General features: G+C 43.3%; 1 protein-coding gene across 6 annotated transcripts in view; it reads left to right on the plus strand.

The window, feature by feature from the left end:
• RPH3AL (rabphilin 3A like (without C2 domains)) overlaps positions 1 to 24,762 on the plus strand; it is a 211,455-nt gene that overhangs the window by 22,878 nt on the left and 163,815 nt on the right. The window contains exons 1-2 of one of the 6 annotated variants that reach the window (XM_072136268.1): positions 20,679 to 20,765; positions 21,562 to 21,599. The exons of 1 other annotated variant lie outside the window; for it this stretch is intronic. The gene's annotated coding sequence lies outside the window, so the exon portion shown is untranslated. Of the gene's footprint in view, positions 1 to 20,678; positions 20,781 to 21,324; positions 21,600 to 24,762 lie in introns of those variants that run through there. 4 more of the 6 variants (XM_072136269.1, XM_072136271.1, XM_072136274.1 and 1 more) reach the window with 4 other exon arrangements.

Below are 24,762 nucleotides of genomic sequence, written 5' to 3' on the forward strand. Positions count from 1 at the left end.
AAAGGTGAAACTATAGGATGAATAACAGTGATATTCAGAATACATCAAATGATATGGTACATGGAATACAAAAACTGTCATTCACAACAACATGAGGTAATACATCATACTAAAGCTACAAACATGTCAGCCTATACTGTACATGGATAATGTGCTCACCAACTATGCTGGGACAGGCTGTTTCTAATGAACTTGAGGTACAAACAAGTGATATGAAGTGGTTCCTCACACTGACAGACATGAGGAAAAATGGCTGCTGTTATTACAGACTACAGTAATAAGCAATCCCACAATGCCTCAGGAGATTTCCCATAGTGCATTGAAAACTACAAGCTAGGAAATGTGCCAAACCACCAGTAGATGGTGATGTTGCCAGCCTTACACTGCAGACGGAAACCTAGATTTCTGCAGAGGACAGAACACTCCCCGCTTGACGTCGGCCGACGAACTCATGTTCATTGAGTGAAAACAGTGGAACGCGTTCTCCTACTGGTCTTAGGAACAATTTTGTCTCACTCTGTTTCCGTATTTTAACTTCAACCTTCCGTACATTTCCATCTTTACTTGGGAATGTCTTGGTAATGAGACCTAACGGCCACTCATTTCTTCTTGACTGGCAATCTTTCATGAACACCACATCACCAGGCTGGGGGTTAGGCTTCATGGTTTGCCACTTTCTCCTTGGTTGAAGGGTGGGAATGTATTGTTTTCTCCACTTGTCCCAGAAAGTATTGGAGAGACTCTGAACTTGTCTCCATTGACTTCTGTAATGAATTCTCCAGGTGGGGTGCAAACAGTGCCCATTTTCTGTGTAAGAAGTATGGCAGGGGTAAGCACGGTTGGGTCATCAGGATCATTGGATATCGGAGTCAGTGGTCTTGCATTTTGGTGCCTTGTCTGCTCATGGTAGACAAGGAGAGTAGCTATATAATGCTGTCCGGGAACTATAACGGGATGCTTCTCTGCAAAATCCATTTTGACTTCCATAATATGTCCTCGTATTCTTAAAAATCCATCATCATCGATGACTGAGTCAAGTTTTTAGTCTTTAGGTACTGGTCTTTGACTGATTACACAGTCGATTTCTTTGGCATAGGTCTCAAGCTGTACTGCTCGGATCTGACCTGGCTTTTTCGGGTGATACACTCCAAACATGGGTAGGTACCAGGGCTTTTCAGAATCCAGAAGTTTAGGTGCTAACTCTGCATGACCATTCTGGAATATCTTCTCCACAAAGGCAAAGAAGTGATCCCTCATCTCTGGTTTCCTTTGTAGGTTGTGTCTCAGAGACACAAATCGTTTGTAAACTTGTTCTCTGTTATTGTGCAACCGATGTCTCTGAGGCCTCAAGGGTAGAGGTGCAATCCAGCTTTTAGTTTCGTTGTGCACCATTCCTTGTTCCATTATATCTAGGGACGGTCTGTCTTCAAATGACATTCCCATACGATTGTCTTCCTTTGTCTTGTGGAAAACTGTGCACCCCAGATGCAGTTGTCATAGGCAGTGCCATCAAAGGTACTAGGTGATGAAGTGTTGTGTGGCAGATCCTTTATGAAGAACTGATTTTCGCATGGTTGGAGGAGAGATGGGCGTCCAATCTCGAGTATACTAGTAAGCATGCTGTTGACTATAGTTGGCCTGTGTACACCTCCTAAACAGACCTCTCCTACTATGACCCATCCTAGGTTGAGTCTCTGAGGATATGGGGCATTGTGAGGGCCATTGATCTGTTGCCTAACCTTGTGGACTCGTAGGATATCTCTCCCAAGGAGCAAGACTATCTGAGCCTCTTGATGAAGATGTGGGATCAGGTATTCTATACACTTCAGATGAGGTTGGTTTGCAGCTACTTCTGGTGAAGGTATCTCGGACCTGTTGTCAGGAATCTGGTTACACTCCAGTATTGTTGGTAAGGGCAGACACACTTGACCATTTATAGACTCAACTACGTAGCCACTTGCTCTTCTTCCGACTGTCTCTACGGTACCGGCACAAGTTTTCAGAGAGTAAGCGGCACTGGGGCCTCTGATGTTAAAGCTATCAAAGAAGGCAGACTTGGCTAATAACTTGTTACTTTAGTCGTCAAGAATAGCATATACCTTGATGGCTTTGTTTGGTTCGTTGGCTGGGTAAATTCTTACTAGGGAGATTTTGAAGCATGACCAACCTCCTATGAAATCTCTACAAACCTCTGTGCAGTTTGTGGTTATTTCTGAAGAATCAGGACTTGTATCTTTCACCTCCCCGCTATGCATATGGGTATGGGGCGAAGTCCACGATGTCACATTCAGTACACTTTGGGCTGACCTCACAATTCCTGGCAAAGTGTAGTGTTAAAGAGCAGCATTTGAAGCAGATGTGTTCCTTAAGGAAGGCCTTGCGGTCCTCTAATGACTTTTCCCTGAAGGTTCTGCACTTAAAGGGGTTATGCCACGAAACAATTGACTGCAAAAAGCTGTCAAAGAGGTTAAAATATTTCAAAAATCTATTTGTAAAGGTTACCTGGAAGTAAAAGTACCTTTCTATTTGTTATTATGATGCTTGTTCAGCCTCTATTCTGCTCCACACAGAAGTAGATGTGGGAGGGGCCTAGCCAGGCACATGCACAGCACTGACAGAGGCAACTCACTGGCCTCACCTCAGCGCTACAGAGCGCTCAGCCTTCAGAGTCTCCTTCCACCTGCTGTGCTCAAATAGTCCCTGCATTACTGATCCAATAGAAGTCCAATTGAAATGTGTCATACGCCCCATGTTAAAAGTGCAGCAAAAAAAAGTTGGTGCACCCTGTCAAAGCAGTGCAGGGGGGAAACAAAATTCATGAAGAACGTGCGCCAGAAATCCTGAATCTGGCGCCCCCTGCTCACTACACAGGTCACTGCACATAGTACACATGTACTATGTATTCTCACAGCATCATGGTCGGTCAGGCTGACATGCATGGATGCATAGATAAATAGGTGACAGCTTCTCACATGTTACTGATCTTTAGCTACTTCCCTGCTAGTCAGGCACAGGACAGCAGTGTAACATGGAGGGAGAGTGCATGGAGGAGAGTACAGGAGATGCATCAGGAGAGGTCAGAGCTCAGCCTGTTACTTGTTATCTCTGCAGCCTCCTGTGTGACCTGACTAATGGTGGAGGGAGGAGAGGGCTGCTACATTGCTATGATCCATGTTATGGGGGACTCCTCTGTGCAGCAGATGTCATGTATGTCTGCAGTTACCTTGTATCTGCTGCTGGAAGCAACTGTGGAGCAGTGGAAATCACCTCATTCACTGGTGTAGACGGCTGAGCTCTCTGCCCCCTCTCTCACTTCCTATTGGCTGCAGTGTGTCAGGTGATCTCTCAGTGTGGAGTGATCTGTAGTGCAGAGCAGCTGGTGGAATGTTTGTGCGCAGATCAGCTGTTGCTCAGGACGGGACACAGCTACCACTAGAGGGCGCCAGCAACCAGGACAAAGGGAGTTATCTCAGTAAGCCTGCATATTTTGTAATAAGTGCAAATGGTGAAAGTACTTGTCACAATGCATTGGACCCAATTACAGCCATTTGCTATGCTGACACAACCCCTTTAAGTAGGGAAGTAGGCTTCCTGTGTATAGGACACTGTCTGCTTGGATCCTTGATTCTATCTCCTCCTTGATGGGTGCCGGCCTCTTCATGGGCTGAACCTGTGGAGGAAACGTTAATTTTGTGCACCTCCACCATATCCCTGCGAGGTTTACTAACCGGGGTGGTGGCATATGACAATGTGAAATCAGAGCGAAGATCATTTCGAATTCTAGCTTGTTCAGAGACAAAATCTACAAATACATTAAATGGAGGAAATTGTACATTGTACAATAATGAGCCACTTTTCTTGCAAGTTATAGGGGAGTTGCTGCACTATGGGGTTCACACCTTTAGCAGTGTCAAGATATGTCAATCCCACCAGATCCCCTTGTAACTTTGCAACACACAACTCCATTAACAAGTCACCTAATTCCCTAAGCTTTGCATAGCCTTTGTTTGCTATTTTAGGAAAGTCCTCAATTCTCTTGAACAAGGCATTTTTTATGACTTCTGGTGAGCCATAGCATTCATCTAGTCTATCCCAGACCTTTTTAAGACCAATGTCTGGATAATTTACATTAATGTCTCTGATTCTTTTAGCGTGTTCAGCAGACTCGCTGCCTAGCCATTTTATCAAGAGATCCAGTTCCTCACTAGATGACAGATCTAAGTCTCTGGTGGCATTTTGGAATGAAGCTCGCCAAGCTCTATAATTTTCAGCACGATCGCTGAACTTGACAAGTCCTTGTGTGACCAGCTCACGTCGAGCAAGGAACCTGGCAAAGTCCATCGTGGCTTGATTTGCACTGGACCTGGCTGGTGGTGTATTGTCAGAGTGCATGTGTGGTGTGCAACCATACCTGTTGGAAGTCTCTGGTTTTGTTCTGAAGCAAAGGGCATCTCTATCAGCTGGAGTGGGTTTTTGACCTTCTGTTCTAGGGATAGGTGATTGTAGCTTGCTTTACCTGGATGCAAATCTTCTTGCTTGCAGCAAGGAGACTGATAGTGGACTTTCTGGTGGTCCAAATAATCACGGTGGCTTGGCTTGTTAAGATGCTCCTCATCAAGTTGTGAATAATAGTCGCCGTCTGACTTGGAATGTTGATAGACGTATTGTAAGGTACGTGATTCTGGATCCTGGTGTTCAAGCTCTGGCGTGAGATACTTCTCAGTTTCTGGAAGTTCTAATGATTCTAGAAATTCTGCTTCTGCTATGGCGGCTGCTGTCTCTTTCTCAGCAGCAAGTTTCTCTAGGGTTGCCTGAAGGCGTGCTTTCTCCATACTCAGGGAAGCTTCTCTTAACCTGATCTCTATTTCCTGCTCTGCGAAGCTGGATTTAGCTTTTACCGCTTCTGCTTTTGCGCGGGCAATGACGGCGGCTTCTCTGATCAATGACCTGTTAGAGCCACTTGTCAGGGACCTTGTCTTGACCAAAGATGCTCTATTTTGAGACATAGTGCGACTGTTTGGAGACTGTTGCGATATCCGTATGCAGGCTCCGCGTGGATAATGGCGGACTCCGTATAGTCTGATCTCAAGAGCTTGTAATTAGCAGTTGTTTCACTATACTATCCTCTTACACCTTGGCACGGTGTGTAATCTGACATGTAGCTAAACCTCCTTGTCCTCTTAAGAAAAGACTGTAGAAAACTGCAAATCTTCTCTTTATTGATAGTAGACAAGAAAAGGTGAAACTATAGGATGAATCACAGTGATATTCAGAATACATCAAATGATATGGTGCATGGAATACAAAATCTGTCATTCACAACAACATGAGGTAATACATCATACTAAAGCTACAAACAAGTCAGCATATACATGGATAATGTGCTCACCAAATATGCTGGAACAGGCTGTTTCTAATGAACAAACAAGTGATATGAAGTGGCTCCTCACACTGACAGACATGAGGAAAGATGGCTGCTGTTATTACAGACTACAGCATACCTCCCAACATTTGTGAAAGGGAAAGAGGGACAAAATGGCGGCACGCGTAGCCACACCCCCAATCACTCCCTGGCCACGCCCCAAATTTTAGCCATATTATAATAATAAAAATCATCTCAATAAAAAAAAAATAAAAAATTATCCTCATTGGGATTTGAACCTAGAACCTGCAGTGTCCATGTACAATAATGACACAGTGCCTCAACCAACTGAGCTATAACCTTAGTGATTAACAAGGTGGAGAATTTTGGTAACTAAGAACTATGACTATTGTTACACTGTGACACAGATTTAATGCTTTGGTATATAGGGAGGGATCTTCTCAGAGATTATTGTAATTATTGAGACTATTATTATTATGGAGATGATTATTATTATTTTTACTATTATTAATAATCATCTCCATAATAATAAAATTTATAATAATAATAATAATAATAATAATAGTCTCAATAATTACAATAATAATCTCTGAGAAGATCCCTCTCTATATATCAGGGCATTAGTCTGTGTCACAGTGTAAATGACAGATAACACTTCTTAGTTACTAGAAATCCGCAGCTCTGTATCACCAGGCTTATAGCTCAGTTAGTTAAGCTCCTGTTTATGGTGCACAAGGTCCCAGGTTCGAATCTCAGCCTGGCTAAAACTTTATGTAATTTAATTAAATAAAGAGCTTGTGTCTGGGGAAGCCCTGGAGACCATATATGGAGAGATGCTGATCTGACCTGATGACGTGGTCCCTGCTCTCTCAGCTAAGCCGACACTTCTCTGAAAAGGATTCCCTGCCCGATGTCTGTAGAAGCCATTCTGTACTGTGAGTTCAGACTTTCAAAGTATTTACTATGGGGACACAGCGGGACCTGGGGGGAAAATCCGTGACAATCTCATAGCTGCCCGTGACGCGGGGCAGAGGTAAGAAAAACGGGAAAGTCCCGTCAAAATCGGGACGGTTGGGAGCTATGCTACAGTAATAAGCAATCCCACAATGCCTCAGGAGATTTTCCATAGTGCATTGAAAACTACAAGCTAGGAAATGTGCTAAACCACCAGTAGATGGTGCTTTTTCCAGCCTTACACTGCAGACGGAAACCTAAGCAGCTAGATTTCTGCTGAGGACAAAACACCCCTTATCATTTTTGTGGTTCTTCGTTGTACCCAGAGGTCGCACTAACATTTTTACCGAAGGGTAATAATACTTCTCTTGCCATTTTTGAGGAGTATTTTTAGCCGATGAGGAGTATGAAAATTTTGGTAATACATATACACATCTCATAGGTGTTTAGAATGTTAATAGACGCTATTTATACAAAAAGAATCATCTGTCTGCTCACTGCACACACACACTGGCACAGCACAACACAGCGCGCGCGCGCACACACACACACACACACACACTGGCACAACACAGCGCGCGCACACACACAACACAGCACACACAACACAGCGCACACAACACAGCGCACACACACACACACAACGGCACAGGGCCGGCTCTAGGTTTGAGTAGGCCCCTGGGCAACAGAACCTCAGTGGGCCCCTTTGCTATAGCTCCCAAATTTTGTGGCAGATAACGTGTCCTATGGCCCCACTTTTGCCCCCTCTCCTAACCCCACTATGTGTTTTACATGTTATCATGTGTTTGGCTGCTTTGAAAGCCTTTTTATTAATTGCTGAACACGTAAACAGCTGTTTTAACACTTTCACATTTGCATACATTTCTAACAATGAAAGAATACGATTTGAAAGCATCCAAACACATGGTAACATTAGAAACACATGCGTTCTTACCCATATGTCCAAACACTGTGGGCCACATTTATCAAAAGTAGTGAAGCCTGTACTATGTGCAGTTTCCTCACAAGTGCGGCAGATTCATCAAAACTGGGGCACGTTCTTCATGAATCTGACGCCCCCTGCACTGCTCGGGAAGTCTCAACAACTTTTTTTATGCACCTTTGACATAATTCGGTCAAGACGCAGTAAAAAATATGGAGCACGGTCCGATCTGCACCAGAACACCCTGTTTTGTGCAGGATTTTGCGGTACAGAGGACACAGCTGCCGTGACACAATACTGTCGCAGACACTTCATAAATACATGTACAAGCAGTTTGCACCTTCTTTTCAGTGCAAAGTCAGACAGAAAACTGTCGCAGACACTTTAATAAATGTGTCTTGTGTGAATGTCAGGGTTAATGTAAGGAAGCATTGATAGAATGGCAGCAGGGACATAATTTGGAGGCAAGGTGACCTGGCAAATATAGTTAGGTGGTTGTACATGGGAAAGAGATAGGAGGTCAAGAGGAAGGGAGTGGTGGAACAGGTGGCACACAGGTAACATTGCAGGGGGCAGAAAGTGGGCATAAAAAAAACACAACCCACTCTGTCAGAGTCAAGACTGAAAGGGTTAAGTGGCCGCTGCTGCAGGCAGAGAGAATTGGAGCAGGACGAGTAGCAGCGGCTCACATGTCTCCCCTGGGTCCGGCGCTCACAGATCCCAGAGATCGCTGCATCCTGCTGAGCGGTCCCGCGCACGATGCAATCACTCTACTGCCATTCCCCTCCTATGCAGTGCGCGCCGGGCCGCTCAGCCTGCGCGCTACACGGAATAATTGGCAAGCGTATCTTTACGCATGGCAATTATTTTGGGGGGTAATGGCGCCTCATCACGCGTCTATGACGCGTGGTGAGGCGTTAATGCGATCTCTGGTTGTACCCTTTCCAGCTGAATGGCATGTGACCTTACTATTTATGGGCTTAGCTGTCCTCTGTCTGCAGGCTTCTTGTCATGGGTGCTCATGCGACCCTTCTCTTGGGTCACAGGCACACCCGTGTGCCTCCCTGTGCCCCCTCATCGTTGTGACAGGCTCACTCACCTGTCCAGGATCCAGCCATGTCTCCCGTGATCCGTCACATGCGTCCTCGCCTATTAGGGCACACGTGCCAGCTTCTCGAGATTTAAAGAGCCAGCACGCCGCTAATTGCCTCTGGCCACCTTACAATCCAATAAATAGCCAGCCTCTTCCCTCATGCCCCGCTGGAATTTTGTGCTTCCATGCCATCGAGAAAACTATGTTCCTTGCCCTGTGAGTTTAGACTGATTTCCCATTGTGACCACAATTCCGTTCCTGACTTCGCGCCTGTGCTGCTTGTCCTGACCTTGCTCTATGTAAAAAAGAACTGTCTAGACGGATTGAAGACGTCCTTGTCTGCACGGAACCTGTCGTCTTCCCTGTGCGCCTTGATCACTCTGGCCACTCGGATTGACATCCACTTCTCTGAACGCTCGAAGGAGCAGTAAGCTTAACAAGAGTCTAACGTTTACCCCGCTTGGCTTGAGTTTTTTTAAATCCACCGTCTGTGTCTACTACCGAGGAGCCCATGCAGATGGATACAGCTCGGTTAACTTCCAAGAGCGATCCAGGCGACAACAGGAGAACCTCCGCCTTTATTGTCCCACCCCGGAGCATTTTCTTCTGTCTTGTCCAGTCCGTCGTCAGCATCCTTCCCACCCTTCCCATCCTTCTTGGGAAAAGTGTCCCTAGGTGAGAGCAAAGCTTCTCCATGCCTTAACATACCTGCCCTTCTCAGCTCCAGGACAGGTACTCAATTTCAAGCCTCTGCCTTCCTGGGTTCCGGCTCAGCAGGAAATTTCATGGATATTGCCCTAGTCTCCCAGTTTCACATTCCTGTGGTCCCGTTGAGAAGCCGCTGGTTATTTCCTCTGTTAGTAGGCAGATTCTCTGTGATTCGGTCCAGTATTGCACTGAACCTCTATCTCTATCTGCCTCCGCTATCTGCTTCCCCTGTCCACATCCCCCATATTATTGAGCATTCTTTGGCTGCAGCAACAACTCCGGGTCTCAACTGGCAGACTGGGGATGTTCTTTGCTTGGGTCCCAGATGCCAATCTCACGGCTTCTCCACCCGGTCTCCTCGGAGAAGCTAGCGAAGACGCTGCCACCACACCGTCCCTACGACTGCCCAATAGAGCTTCTCCCAGGCACTTCACCTCCGCAAGGCTAAGTGTACCCACTCTCCGTGCCTTAGACTGTTGCTATGACAGCCTACATCAGGGAGAATTTACAGAAGGGATTTATCCGCAAGTCTTCTTCTCCTACCGGTGCTGGTTTCTTCTTTGTGGCCAAGAAAGACGGTTCTTTCTGTCCCAGCATTGACTACCATGGACTTAATAAAGTTACGGTGAAGAACCATTATCCTTTACCCGTAATCACAGAACTCTTCGACCTTCTCCGTGGAGCCAATGTCTTCACTAGACCTCCAGAGAACTTACTATCTCATCCGCATCCATAAGGGTGATGAGTTGAAGACTGCCTTCAACACTCAAGATGGGGACTTCGAATATCTGGCCATGCCCTTTGGAATATGCAATGTGCCTGCAGTATTTCAAGAATATGTCAACAACATCTTCAGAGGCTTACTTTACACTTGTGTCGTCTATTTGGACAATATCCTGGTGCGACAAGTTCTCAGGTGCCTAAGGGCCAATCGCCTATTTGCCATACTCGAGAAGTCCCAGTTCCATCAGAAGAGTCTTATGTTCCTCGGATATATCCTCTCAGATAGGGGGCTACAGATGGATCTACAATTGTCTGCGGTACTTCAGTGGCCTCGCCCTGTAGGACTTCGTGCTATACAGAGATTCATGGGCTTCGCTAATTATTACCAGCAATTTATACCACATTTCTCCTCTCTTGTCTCTCCCATTGTGGCGCTGACAAAGAAAGACGCTAATCCTAAACACCGGCTTCCAGCTGCTGAAGAGGCGTTCTCCAAGCTGAAGTCCACCTTTGCCTCTGCTCTTGTTCTTAAACAGCCTGATACGGAGAAACCATTGCAGCTGGAGGTTGACACCTCCTCTGTGGCAGCTGGAGCAGTGCTCACCCAGAAGGGGCCCAAAGGCCGAACTCTTACCTGTGTGTTCTTCTCAAAGACCTACTCTGCTGGGGAGAGAGATTACACCATAGGAGACTGAGAACTACTGGCCATAAAATTGGCCCTGGAAGAGTGGTGCTATCTTTTGGAAGGAGCTCGCCATCTGGTTTGCATATATACGGGCACCCTGGAGTGCAACACTCTGTCGCTCTCATTTCCCGTTTCTACTGGTGGCCAGATCTGTTCAAGGATGTACAGGATTTTGTGGGCTCCTGCACTTTCTGCACTCGAACAAGCCATCTTGTCTCAAAATTCAGGGTTACGTACAAGATCTGCATTATGGGAGTAGGGGGGAAGGGAGTAGGGTGGTAAAAGATCTGGTCTGGGAGCTTTACAAACTGGTCTTTATTAACCTCTTCACATTGTACAAAATCACTATATACAGTGTTGCGCATAAGATAGGTTTTTTAGGTCTGTTCTTAAGGCCCCTTCCACACTCGGAATGTGATGCTTGGATCGCCCAGCCCGAACTCTGAAAACCGGAACTGAACTGAAATGCTGAGTTCACTTCCGGTCTGCAGCGTTCGGGCCGTGAGATCCAGGCAGCACACGCTGTGAGTGTTCAGTGCTCACTGCTCAATTCACATTGCAGTAAGGTGAACAGCATTCTGGTAAGGATAAGGAGAGGACTTCCTGTCTGCTCAAGCCAAGATTGAAAAACTGTGAATCAAGATGTGGTTCACTGGCAGCCTGGATCAAACATGACTCTTATAGAGGCAGTCCCCGGGTTACATACAAGTTAGGTTCTGTAGGTTTGTTCTTAAGTTGAGTTTGTATGTAAGTCGGAACTGTATATTTTATCATTGTAATCCCAGCCAGAACTTTTTTTGGTCTCTGTGACAATTGGATTTTAAAAATGTTGGGTTGTCATGAGAATAAATATTAACACTAAACTTCATTACAGACACCAGTGATAACTGTTATAGCTGTTTATTGTAGCCTAGGACTAAAATACAATAAATTACCAACATCCAGAGGTCCGTTTGTAACTAGGGGTCGTATGTAAGTCGAGTGTTCTTCAGTAGGGGACCGCCTGTATTCAGAATTTGACTATTTGACAACTCATGTGCATATCAGAAAAACAGCTGTAATTAAGGTACAGTCCTTCAGTGGAAGATAATGTCAGGTGATATGCGGAGGTCTTTTGACCCTTTACCAGCATGTTTTACTGGTGCGAATGATAAAATTTTGGTGAAAGATCTTCTTTAAGCCCTTAAAGTCGGGGGCCCTTTTTTGTTTTTGCGTATCCATTTTTCACTCCCCACCTTCTAAAATCTATTACTTTTTTATTTTTCCATGTAAAGAACTGTGTGAGGGCTTGTTTTCTGCATAACAATTTGCACTTCATAGTCACAGTATTAAATAAATAAAAGTAAATAAAAATAATAAAAATAAATAAAATTGAAATTGTGGACATTTTTTTAACAATATATTAATTGAACAGTAAAATTTGCGCCTTCACAGGAGGGTTTGAAAGGAAAATGTATCTCACAATGTTTGGTGCAATTCCTCTTTTGTATGCCAATATCCATTTTATCATTGTACACTGCTGAATGGGCACAGGGTGGCACTTGGAAGGGAAACAGCGCCATTCAGTTTTTGGAAGCCAAATATGGCTGAAATGCTTTTCATGTATCAGGATGCATTTGGATAGCCTTAGTGGTACCAAAAGAGAGGAGAACCCCTGTAGTATATAGCCAGCCATCCTGTAGTAAAAAAAAAAAATAACCCTGTACTTACCTTTCTGATGCCCCCTGTAGGTCCTCATCTTGCTTTGGATCCTCTTCGGGTCCTTCGGACTTCTTCGGCTCGTTCCACTACTCTTCGGGTCTTCATGCTCGACTGGCACACATAATGACGTCAGCCAATGTCATTGTTTTTGTGCCGCCTGCAGTGCGAGGGGACCCGAAGAGGATCGATAGGACCCGAAGAGGAGCGGAAGGACCCGAAGAGGCATCGGAGCATCGGAAGCAAAAATATGACCTACGGGGGGCGTAAGAAAGGAGAGTGCAGAGTTAGGATTTTTCAGCACAAATTTTGTGCTGAAAAACTCGGCTTATACTCGAGTATATACCGTAATTTTCAAAATCATAAATTATCTTCTTTTCAGAGATAGTAACTAATTTGGATGGTAAAGCTAACTAACATTTCCCATATGTGTGTGACTTATGTTTTCATAATTTGTAAAAACGGCTTCATATTTTATAACGATGTCAGATGCTTTTCAAATCAAACATCGTTTTTCTGTGTTTTCAATGAGATTTCAGAGTTGACTATTTTGGCGATCATTTTTGTTTTAAATGAGCTTAAAAATTAGAAACTCCATATATATACCCCATCTTCAAATGTACACCCCTTTTACCAAATTTGTTAACTCTTTCAGAGCTTCACAATGAAGGTGAAATTTTAAATGGTTTAATATTGTCAGTAATACGTCCATTAACCCCTTAAGGACGCAGGGTTTTTCGGCTCATTTCTCGCTCTCCAAATTCAAAAATCCATAACTTTTTCATTTTTACGTGTACAGACCTGTGTGAGGGCTTATTTTGTGCGTAACAAATTTTACTTTCCCGTAATGTTATTTATTTTAACATGCCGTGTACCGCGAAGCTGAAAAAAAATCCAAATGTGGAAAAATTTTTTAAAAAAACGTTCTTGTGGGCTCAGTTTTTACGAATTTCACTCTTCGCTCCAAATAACTCACCTACTTTATTCTTTGGTTCGGTGCGATCGCGGTGATACCAAATTTATATAGGTTTTATTGTGTTTTAATACATTTTCAAAAATTAAACGAATGTGTACAAAAAAGAAAACATTTTTTTTGCCATCTTCTGACGCTAATAACTTTTTCATACTTTGGCGCACGGAGATGTGTGAGGGGTCATTTTTTGCGAAATGAGGCGATGTTTTCATTGCTACCATTTTGAGGTCTGTGCAACATTTTGATAATTTTTTATTTCATTTTTTATGTTATGTAAAAAGGTGTAAAAGTCACATTTCGGACATTTGGGCGCCATTTCCCGCCTCGGAGGTCACCGCTGCCCGTAACCGTTTTTATATTTTGATAGATCGGGCATTTTGGGACGCGGCGATACCTAATATGTTCGTGATTTTTACTGTTTATTATGTTTTATATCCGTTCTAGGGACAGGGGGGTGATTTGAACTTTTAATATTTTATTAAATTTTTTTATTTTTTAAACTTTGTTTTTATTTTTTTTTTCACAATTTTTTAGACCATCTAGGGTACATTAACCCTAGATAGTCAGATCGCTTTTAAACGCCGCCGGCGACTTTGCCGGCGGCGTTGAAAGGGTTAATAGCCGCGATCGGTGCAAGCACCGTCCGCGGTTATTAGCGTTGGGGGTTTGCTGCAATATGCAACAACCCCCACCTCTCTATGAAGAGGACTCAGCCCGTGAGCCCTCTTCATACATCCCTTATACCTCTGCGCCGTAGAGCTACGGCGCAGAGCGTTAAGGGGTTAAGGGCTAAAATGTATGCATTCACAATTGATAGAAGAAAACCTGTCTTAAAACTTCTTATGCAATTTCTTATGTGTATGGAGACACCCTACATGTGGATGTTACTTGTTGTATGGGTGCACAGCAGGGTGCAGAATGGAAGGAGGTCCATGCAGTAGCCACTTTTGCCCTATAGGATGTAACAGTTTTTAGAAAGCTATAAAATCTTTTTTTTCTGTTATGTGACTTTTTTTGTGGGAAGTGGCAGGAATATGAATTCTGTAATTGACTTTTACGGTATTCACTGTAAAGCCTAATAAACATGTCACCTTTATTTTATGGGTCAGTGCAAATATGGCAATACCATATTTTGATAATTTTTCTTACGTTTTATAAATTTTGCAGAATAAAATATAATGGGGAAGATATATTAATGTGTTTGTCTTTTGACCAGTGCAGAAGTAGACAGTACTCTGCTGCGCCAGACTAATCATTGTGTATGATGCTAGATGATTAATCTGGTGTAGTATAAGACTATCCAGTCCTACTTTGCTCCTCCTATTAGATGGTTTACTTTGCTGTGCCACAATATTCAATTTTCTGGCGCAAAAATCACTTGTGATTATTTTACCCCATCTGCCACCTTCATGCCAAGAGGGCGTGAAAAGGAGTGCCGCTGGCACCTGTGCACTTGCTGCAGCCTGCAAATTTTTATATGTGAAAATTCACTAATTGCATTTATTAGAGATATGATAAATAACCTCCATTGATACACCTCCCCCAATGTATGGAAAAATCTATAGTTTTTGTATTGTCGTCTTCCAATAGGTATAACACTTTTTTTTTTTGTCTGTGAAGCTGGTTCAGGGCTTTGAATTTGTGGGACATTATGGAGTAGACAATTTTTTTGATCCCATTTTATTGGATTTTTTTTGTTGGACAAGATAAGAAAAAAATGCTCAATTTTTGCCATTGTTTTACAGTTTACATTTTGCAAGTCATTAATAATACTATATATGTAGGGTTTCTGTGATGATTATCATCTTTTTTCAGTAGGAAAGCCCATTGCAGCCTTGCCTAACTGTTATGCTGCTATAGACTTAGCTCTGTTATGCTTATAGACCTATCTCTTTGCTTCAAGTTGATGAGAAGATCTTGGCCATGGTCTTGCCACGTAGAGTAAACTCCGTTATCCTGTCCAATATGGATTCTGACCAAAAGTCCAGAATGGCTTTATGCCAGGATGGTCTATCGCTCACAACCTGTGCCATTTCTTTTCTAAATATAAAGGCGGTCCATTAAATGTTCAGGTCGAGGGTTTTGGTCTCGCTGAACAAGGCTAAGGCCTTCAACTGGGTGGAGTGGTCTGTGGCTGGTCCCTAGGGAATTCATAGCTTGAGTCTGCCTTCTATACAGCTTCCCTGTTAACGGGTTCCCCTCCAGACGGTTTTCACCTGGCCAAGAGGTATTTGCCAGGACTGCCCCCTCTGCCCCCTCCTCTATGCAATAGCTGTGTGTGTTTAGCAGGAATTTGCGTTTTGACCTTAGGCGTCGTAAAAGAAACAGTTAGTTTATACGCTGGCAACACCCTACTTTTCTTGGAGGACACGGGATACTCATTGAGTATAGTATTAGAGGTGATTACAGAGTTTGGCCTCCATTCGTGCCTCTGAATCAACTTGTTTAAGTCAAATATGCTTCCTAGTGACCTTTTTGCCCCAACTGCAAAAGCTTCTACCCAGCCCTTCTGAGCGACCAAAGAGATCTCCTAAAGGTCACGCTTTGTGTTATGGAATTCTATTTTCTAAATGTATTCCCCTTTGTGGCCCTGGTACAACTATACCTCTCCTTTCATGCTTGTGTGAACCTGATTAAGATGGTCATGCTACCAAAAATATAGCATGTCCTATTGCAACTTCCAGTCTAAGTCCCATGTCATTTCTTCCAGAAATTACACACTCATCTGCTGTTCTGTTCCTGGGAAGAGCAGGGATGGGGCTACCCAATTTCAAAATTTACTATTGGGCAGCCCAACCGTCCCATTTCTCCTGAATGTGACTTCTCGATGTGGAACAATCTATGGCTCTCCTTATTGGCTCTAACTCTAACTCTTTTACTTCACCTGAGCATCTACTATATTGGGGCTATGGGAGAACCAGAAGAGCATCTCCTCTGTTAAGCCGATTTATCCTGTTATTGGCAAGCATACTCTCTCACTACTACACTGTCGACTTTGATTAATTTACCCCTCTATGGAGTAACCCAGCCCTTCCTGTATTATATGTAACGTGAAACACACACAAATTCCTGAATATTTACACTAAATGTTATAGTGTTCTTACTCAAATTCTTATGAACTGGGGAAGTTTCTGTTATTGCATGGCTAATACAATGGCACACAACTAAAAGTGACCTTGATTATCTCATTAGCTTGGTTTATGGATGTATAGTTTTTTATGTGGGTTGCCATTATGTAAGGAAGTGTTTAATAATATATTTGTATGAAGCTCAGTGCAATTTTCTTTAAGAATTGTTTGGCAGATTTAACATTCCCTTTGCTGCATATTTTGGTAAATATACACTTGTGGGGTATGTATTAACCCCTCACATTTTAGCAAAGTACATTTTCTTTCTATAAATAGTCTGGATTTGTACATATTTTAGTGGAAATTTAGAATTTATTATGTAATTTTTGCATTTTATCACTGTGTGCTGCAAAGTTGCATGAAGGTTGAATTAAAATGTGTTTGAATTAAAATGTTATTTTTGTATTCATGGAAGGCGGTGATTTCTGAAAAAAATATGATTTTGACAGAATAGGAGCTTTTTACTTTGTGTGTTATATATTTGTAAACACATTTGTGGATTGCAGCCAAATATTTCATGGTTTTCGTTTTGGCATTCTCGGAAGTGTAAATTCCCTACTTGTTTGTAAACCTTCGCTTTTAATGAGTTTTATGTAGGTGTTTAAAAAAAATTGTGTTTGTCTCAAAGTTGCATTATGTTGGTATGGGCTGTCAACTGTTAATGAAGACAAATGCAATCGCCTGGTTGTTTGCTTTCAAAAAAATATATAAGAGGGTCAATTTCAGAGTAGACAGTCTTTGCCCATTGACAATAGCCCACCATCTGTTGATTAGGAGTGGTGAGAGTCCTAACTCAGCAGCAATCTGCTTTGGCATTGCTGCCATGTCACCTGTTTAGATTGCACTGGACTTGCATGTGTCTCAGAGTGCAATGCCTTTTTGATTCATCACCATAGACTTGATTGGTGTGTTTTTCATGTGCGTGACTTGCAAAAGTAGAGCATGCTGAGATATAAACTTGCATTAAAAAAAAACGTGTCTGAAAGTCTGAAAATCCAGTTGATTACAATGATTTAGAGTGCAATGCAAGATCTGTACATCAAAGGCAAGGCAGAACACGCATGTAAAAAAATCGCAAGTGTGAAAAGGGCCTAACATTTCATCAATGAGCTCTGGGGTTTTTTAAAATATTTTATGTTGCATGTTGTCTATATTTACCGTATATACTCGTGTATAAGCTGAGTTTTTCAGCCCCAAAAATGTGCTGAAAAACCTCATCTCAGCTTATACACGAGTCAATAATAATAATAAAAAAATTAATACTCACCCTCCGGCTCTCGGAACCTCGGTGCGGGCTCCCGGTCCTTGGCGGCGGCTCCTGGTCCTCGGCGGCAGCTCCCGATCCTCTGCGGCGGCTTCTCTCTTCTATCTTCACTTGCCGGCAGTCGCGTCTATGCGATCTGCCGGCGGGCGCACAATATGATGTAGCGGTGTTGCCGCTGATGACGTCATCAGCGGTGACACCGCCACATCGCACTGTGTGCCCGTCGGCAGGTCGCATGGATGCGACTGCCGGCAAGTGAAGATAGAAGAGAGAAGCCGCCGCAGAGGATCAGGAGCCGCCGAGGACCGGGAGCCGCCGCCGCAGAGGACCGGGAGCCGCCACTAAGCATCAAAGGTGAGTATCGTCGGAGGGTGAGTATTAAGTTTATTTTTTTATTATTTGCTAGGCATACTGAGGGCAGGCTGTATACTTTTTGGGGCAGGCTGTATACCTTTTGGGGCAGGCTGTATACTTCTTGGGGGCAGGCTGTATAATACATGAGGGCAGGCTGTATACTTCTTGGGACAGGCTGTATACTTCTTGGGGCAGGCTGTATAATACATGGGGGCAGGCTGATTGTATACTACTTGGGACAGGCTGTATACTACAGGGGCTGGCTGGTTGTATACTACAGGGGGCTAGCTGGCTGTATACTACACCCTCGGCTTATACTCGAGTCAATAGGTTTTCCCAGTTTTTGGTGGTAAAATTAGGGGTCTTGGCTTATACTCGGGTCGGCTTACACTCGAGTATATACGGTACTATATGTCGGTGCCACAATTTAATTTATTTTCTGAGGTTGAACAATTTGAACATTTCGAGGTTGAACAATTAGGGCATGTCATTTGTTGCACTTCTAGTTTACCAACACCTTTTTCTGGCGGAGTTTGTGTTGCACACTTGACCAATAAAAGCAAGTTTACCAAATTTTGTAACAACTTCATCAATGTGGATAGTGTGGGGAATTGCTCAGGTAGATGCCTGGTAGTATTGCAGGAAGCAGGGACACTTGCAGGGTTAAAGTCCAAATAAAGTGTTTATTTACACTTCAAAAACAACATAAATTCAGCCTTGGTTTTGGCACATATAAAGCAATACAAAAATAAACCCTGCCTGGCTAGACTCAGTTACCTTTGCTGTGTGAACTCAGTCTTAGCCTTCAGCTCTCCAGGTAGTGCCTCTCCTACTGCTTCTGGCCTGCAGATTATATCAGGCTCTAACGAGGTCTGTGACCCTCGCCTGTGGGCTATACAAAAGCCCAGGACCGAAGCCCGGGAGGAGTAGGAGTCCCACTACCAGCCTACCCCTATTCCATAATAAGCAGGCCCAGTATGGACATTACCAATGTGTCCATGTTAGCTAGGCCAACATAGACCAAACAGACTATTCCTGCTTACTATATGTCTGCATTAACCCTTGGGTTACTGCAGACAAATCCAGGGCTTTTATCTGCCTGTAAGACAGATAGCGGTTTTCCCACACAGCACCTCTTACTTTCTTACAATAGTCACTCTCTGTCTTGCGCAAAATCATTAGACCCTTGCAACACAATCTAAAAACCTGTATGATTAGTGCACCAAAGAAATGGACCCTGTGACACAAATAATAAATATGCCCCATTGACTTCAATGGAAGTCAACAGTCCGCATGTGTAAAAAATTATTGCATGCTACATTTTTTTCAAACATATGGTTTGTGAAAAAAAAAGGATATTTGAAAATTATTGCCTGAATAAGCTCTTTTTAAAGAAGATCTGTTTTAACACCCTGACAAATAATATCTGCTGATAAAGGGTTACAAGTCCTCCCCTCATCATGGGTGGTCTAGTGGGACTGTGTTCAAGGGCCTACCCATTTTCCTATCAAAAGGGGGGCCCAAGGGTCTCACAGTACCCACTAAACTCCCCATGCCTGGGCCCTATATGAATGAAAAATAAAAATAAAAAATCTGTACTTGCCTTCCGGCTTCTTTTCCCCAGCCCTGCAGCTCCGTCTTCTGCTCTACCGGCCCGGACGCATCAGTGTGATGCAGCGACACCGCCGCATCTTAGTCGTGCCCGTGCCGGAAGAGTAGAAGACGAAGCAGCGAGTAGAAGACGAAGCAGCGAGTAGAAGACGAAGCAGCGAGGAGAAGACGGAGCCACGAAGAGAAGACGGAGCCACAAGGAGAAGACAGAACCGCAGGGCCGGGAAGAAGAAACTGAAAGGTTAGTATAACGGGGGCATCTGGCAGGACATTTAATTAAAGGGGGACATCTGGGGTGGACATGTCATTATAGAGGGCATGTGGGGTAAACATTTCATTAAAGGAGGGCATCAGGCTGGAAATTTCATTAAAGGGTGGCATCTAGTGAACATTTCATTAAGGGAGGCATCTGCCATGATCTGGGGGGGGGGGGGCTGATTGTGGGCACGTGCAGTGACTATGTATATACTGAGTGGGCACATGCAGGGGCTATCTATATACTGAGTGGGCACGTGCAGGTGCTATATGTATATTGAGTGGGCACGTGCAAGGGCTATCTGTATACTGAGTGGGCACGTGCAGGGGCTGTCTATATACAGAGTGGCCTTGCCTCCCCATATCACCTAAAATTATCTGCCAGTCAGGCCCTGTACCTTAATTACAGTCATTTTTCTGATATGCAAATTAGCTAGTCTGCTGGCTCGGACTCATCTACTCTCCTAGGCTGGCACTAAACCACACCCTCTTATTCTGACTGACAGCTCTGTGTCTCTTCAAATCACTGCCCTTCCTCTCTGTGCTTAGGGACTTTCTGCCAATATTCAGCTACAGACATATACAGTAAAGCTCTATTTACTTATAGGAAATATTGTATTATTTTTTTACACAGTGCCGTGCGTTACATCCATGTCATGTGACCAGAGTGACATCATCTGAGGTCCTTTAGCCTCCTCACATTAATAAACTGTACCTGTACTGTACTGTGATCATATGAAATCACAGCAGCAGAGGGGAGGATGGAGAGGAGTAGAAGTCTATAGAGGTTGCTGTGACTTCATGTAGTCAGATACATGCATTGGGTATAGGTTGCTGTTGTTAAGAGGCTAAAGGACCTCAGATGATGTCAACATGGTCACATGACATGAATTGCTAAATAGTAAAGAGGCATAAGGCATGAGGGGGAGTAGATGAGAGGGGCCGAATGAGCAGGATACGCCTCCTCTGATGCCAGGGAATATAAGATAAAAGGTGATTTATGTGGATGTAAGTGAAACAATTTTTAGCCGGTGACCAGTTTTATAGGAACCTGTCACTGGCTGTATACGTGCAAATGTGGTGACAGGTTCCCTTTAAGTGTGTTTTTTCATAGCAGATATCCTGTAAAGAGGGGTAAAATATACAAGCTGCGGCATTAAAAATTGGATATGTTGCTTACAGATTTTGTTGCATGTCTATCAAGAATTTGCAGCAGGTTGCAATACAGTATTTGTAGAAGAATATCCAGCTCTATATGTAGGAAGCCTTTAAATGAACAAAGGGATCCGATTGACATGTCCTTGAGGACTCCTTTACCAGTTTAATTAGGTGTTACACTGAGTGGAAGCATTGACAAAACTGATGTGTATTCTGCTATTGTGGAAGTGATAGATATGTTTCTACAGTCAGGGGCTAAGATTAATTTACAATTCATGTATTCACTTCGTAAGAATTATTTTTAGCCCCATTCATTCATAGTACTGGACAGTGGTGGAGGAATATAGAAATTCTGCTGCTAGGCTCTACTTTTCTGTACAGAGCACACAAATCCATCTCCTGCAGATCCTGTGTGCCTGCAGCTGTTTTACCTTTCACCAGTGCACACTGTTCAAGTGGGAACAGGATGTTGAACAATTGAGTCACGTGATTGTCAGCTCCCAGATTCTCAACAGTTGGGCGGATCTATTTTCTCTCGTCAGGCGTGGATTGCCACTGTAACATTTTTACCTTGTAACCCTAAATGCACTAAATGTTTCAGTGAATTTCATCTAAAACTGGTTTGTAACAGGTGCAAGAAATCAAGGGCTACCAACAAGGATTTACTAGGTAAGTGATTGTTTCCTTTTTACATAAACATTTTCTGTGAAAATTCTTCAGTGAACAGATTAAATATACAATGTATATATATTGACATAAATTAAAAGACTTTTGGCAGACTGACGTAATATTATTGAGGAAAGTTAAAATAAGTAATTTTAAAGGGTTATTTTTTATAGCAATCTGCTGGGAAGGTAAATCAGATCCATTACAATGCCAGGTAGAATGCTGCAATGAGTTTTAAAGCTGAAGGTGTGCAAGTGCTGGAGTTTCTGCAAACATAACTTTATTCTATGACAATGCTTTGTATTTCCTAACACACCAAATTGTACCTTATTGTAATCTGACATGAATACTCAATACATCAACTCTCCTTTTTTGTTTCTTGATGCCAAAGGCCTGTGTATCATAGTGTTTAGGACTAGTTAGGTACTGTATTCAGACATTATCTGTATGTACCTTATTGTTTACCTTTGAAAGGTAGATTGAACCTGAACCATTCTGCTAAGGAATAATCTGGTTCATATAAATGTTTATGAATGAATGTGATCCTCAATAGAAGGGCATAGTGATGGTCACGGTGCACCTTCAGTTTTTCAGATGCAGTTTCCGATATCTAAACCAAGGTTGGAGTGAAAAAAGAGTAGGAGTAGCACCATTCAATGATGTTCACACTCTTTATGATCCACACATGCTTTTGGCTTTGAAAACTGTATCGGAAAAACTGAACGGAAAAACGCATTCAAAGCGCCACGTGTGCCATCGCCCTTAGGGCACGTTGCATCAGATCTGCATTGGATTTGTGTGCTTGAATTCATATTTTATATTATGAAAAATTTCTTTGTAGTTGTGTGTGTTTCTGTAAAGTTATAGGTTTTTTAAACCTATAGACCAGCGGAGGCGAACCTATGGTACGCGTATCGGAGCCGAACCCCAGCCCGTTCTGCCCGCTATCGCAACACCTTCCCTAACCCCCCCCCCCGGCCGAACTCCCCCCACTACTGCAATTTGCCCACCCGAACTCCGGCCGCTCTCACTTCCCCCCCGCTCAACTCCGGTCACTGCCCCCCCGCTCAACTCCGGTCACTGCCCCCCCGCTCAACTCCAGTCACTGCCCCCCATCACCCCCTCCCCTGGAACTCATGCCTCATAACCCCACTGCCCCGAACTCTGGATGCTGCATACCCCCCCCCCCCAGCCCTAACTCTGGCCGCCCACCCTCTGCCCATCTACCCTACCGACCCCCCTCCTGGAACAACAGACACCTGAACTTCTGCCCGCCAGCATGGCCGCCTCCTTGGACAACCAAAGAGCAAGTAACATATGTATTTCTATGTATGTATTTATGTATATACATAATATATTATAAATTTATATGTGCATTTATGTATACCTGTGTGAGGGCTTATTTTTTGCGTAACATATTTTACTTCTCAGTTATTTATTATTTCATGTCGTGTACTGGGAAGCTGGATTTTAATACTTTCGCTGTGCGCTCCAAATCATTTGTCTCCTTTATTCTTTGGTTCGGTTAAATCACAGTGATACCAGATTTGTAGGTTTTATTGTGTTTTAATACTTTTTCAATAATTAAAACAGTGTATGAAAAAGAAAATAGTTTTGCCATCTTGTGTTGCTAATAACTTTAGTGTACGGAGCTGGGGAGGTGTGATTTTTTTTGGTTAATGAGTCGTTGTTTTCATTGCTACCATTTTGAGGACTGCGTAACCTTTTGATAATTTTTTATTACTCTTTTATGTGATGTAAAATGGTGTAAAAGTCGCGTTTCAGTGTGTATAGGACTGCTTTAATCCGAGCTCAGACAGTCCTGTGTAAATTGATTCTAAACTAAACCGTCAGTTTTCTGGTTAAATTGCCATACTGGCACTTTGCGATAAGTAATTAGGTTTTGGGTTGCAGTTTGGGCACTCTGTCTCTAAAAGGTTCGCCATCACTGCTATAGACCATGAAGAGGTAATCATCTCTAGTCTTGAATGCTATTATCAATAAGTGATGGAGATTTTACACTAATGCATCATGCAGTCCTTGGCTTAAATATGGTCGTGCAGATATATCTAGACATATGGTGGGGAAATTTGCTCGTTCATACGTCAGCGGGGAAATAAATTTTGCTCCTGATCTTCAGACTTGTCTGTTTCATTATCTCTGTGAGCTCTGTGAAGCCACTCCCCCATAGCTATTGTATTGCATTGCAAAACGCAACTAAATGCATGTGAACAAGGCCCTACTGGTAAGGCTTCATGAAAGGCCTGGAAGCCTGCGAAATTCCAGCCGGCGAAATTCCAGCCCTGTATGAAGATAGCCCAGCCCATGAACTCTCTTTATAGCCCCTACCATACAGTACTTAAGCACCATGATGTGCATAGGAGTTAATGATATTTAGGACATGTCCTATCTTTAAACGGAATACGGCGCCGTGCTACGGTATGGAGGGTAACGGCTGTCCGAATGTAGCCTAAGGGTGTGTTCACACGTGGCAGTAACGCATGCATTTTCAAACCAATCATAACAGTTGAGAAGAGGAGATTTACCTGATTACATATCTGTTAACATTGCTTTTACAAAACGTGTGTTAACACAATGTTAATGTATACGTTAATACACATGTTTGTTCACACTATTTTGTAAAAGCAATGTTAACAGCTATGTAATCAGGCAAATCTCCTCCTCTTAGCTGTTCTGATGCATTTGAAACCACCCTAAGCCAAAAGGTGAGGCAGAACAGGTCTTTGCTTTATACCTTCATGGTATCATAATATATAAGGTATCCAGTCATAAGTCATCCAGGCCTCTTTTGAACATGTACATAGAGTCCCCCATAACAACCTCCTACGGCAGAGAGTTCCATAGTCTCACTGCTCTTACAGTAAAGAACCTTTGTCTATGGCGATGGTAGAATCACCTCTCCTCTAGGCGCAGAGGGTGCCCCCTTGTCCTGGTCAAAGGCCTAGGTTTAGAAAGGTCTTTGGAGAGATCCTTGTACTGTTCATTCAAGTATGTGTACATTGTAATGAGGTCTCCCTTCAGTTGTCTTTTTTTTTTTTTATTTATTGAATAATTCCAAATTTTGTAATCTGTCATTGTATTCTAGTCTGCCCATTCCCCTAATAATGTCAGTTGCTCTCCTCTGCACCCGTTCCAGTACTACTAT

This window comes from Engystomops pustulosus, chromosome 2, assembly GCF_040894005.1.
Source record: "Engystomops pustulosus chromosome 2, aEngPut4.maternal, whole genome shotgun sequence".
Lineage (NCBI taxonomy): Eukaryota > Metazoa > Chordata > Amphibia > Anura > Leptodactylidae > Engystomops > Engystomops pustulosus.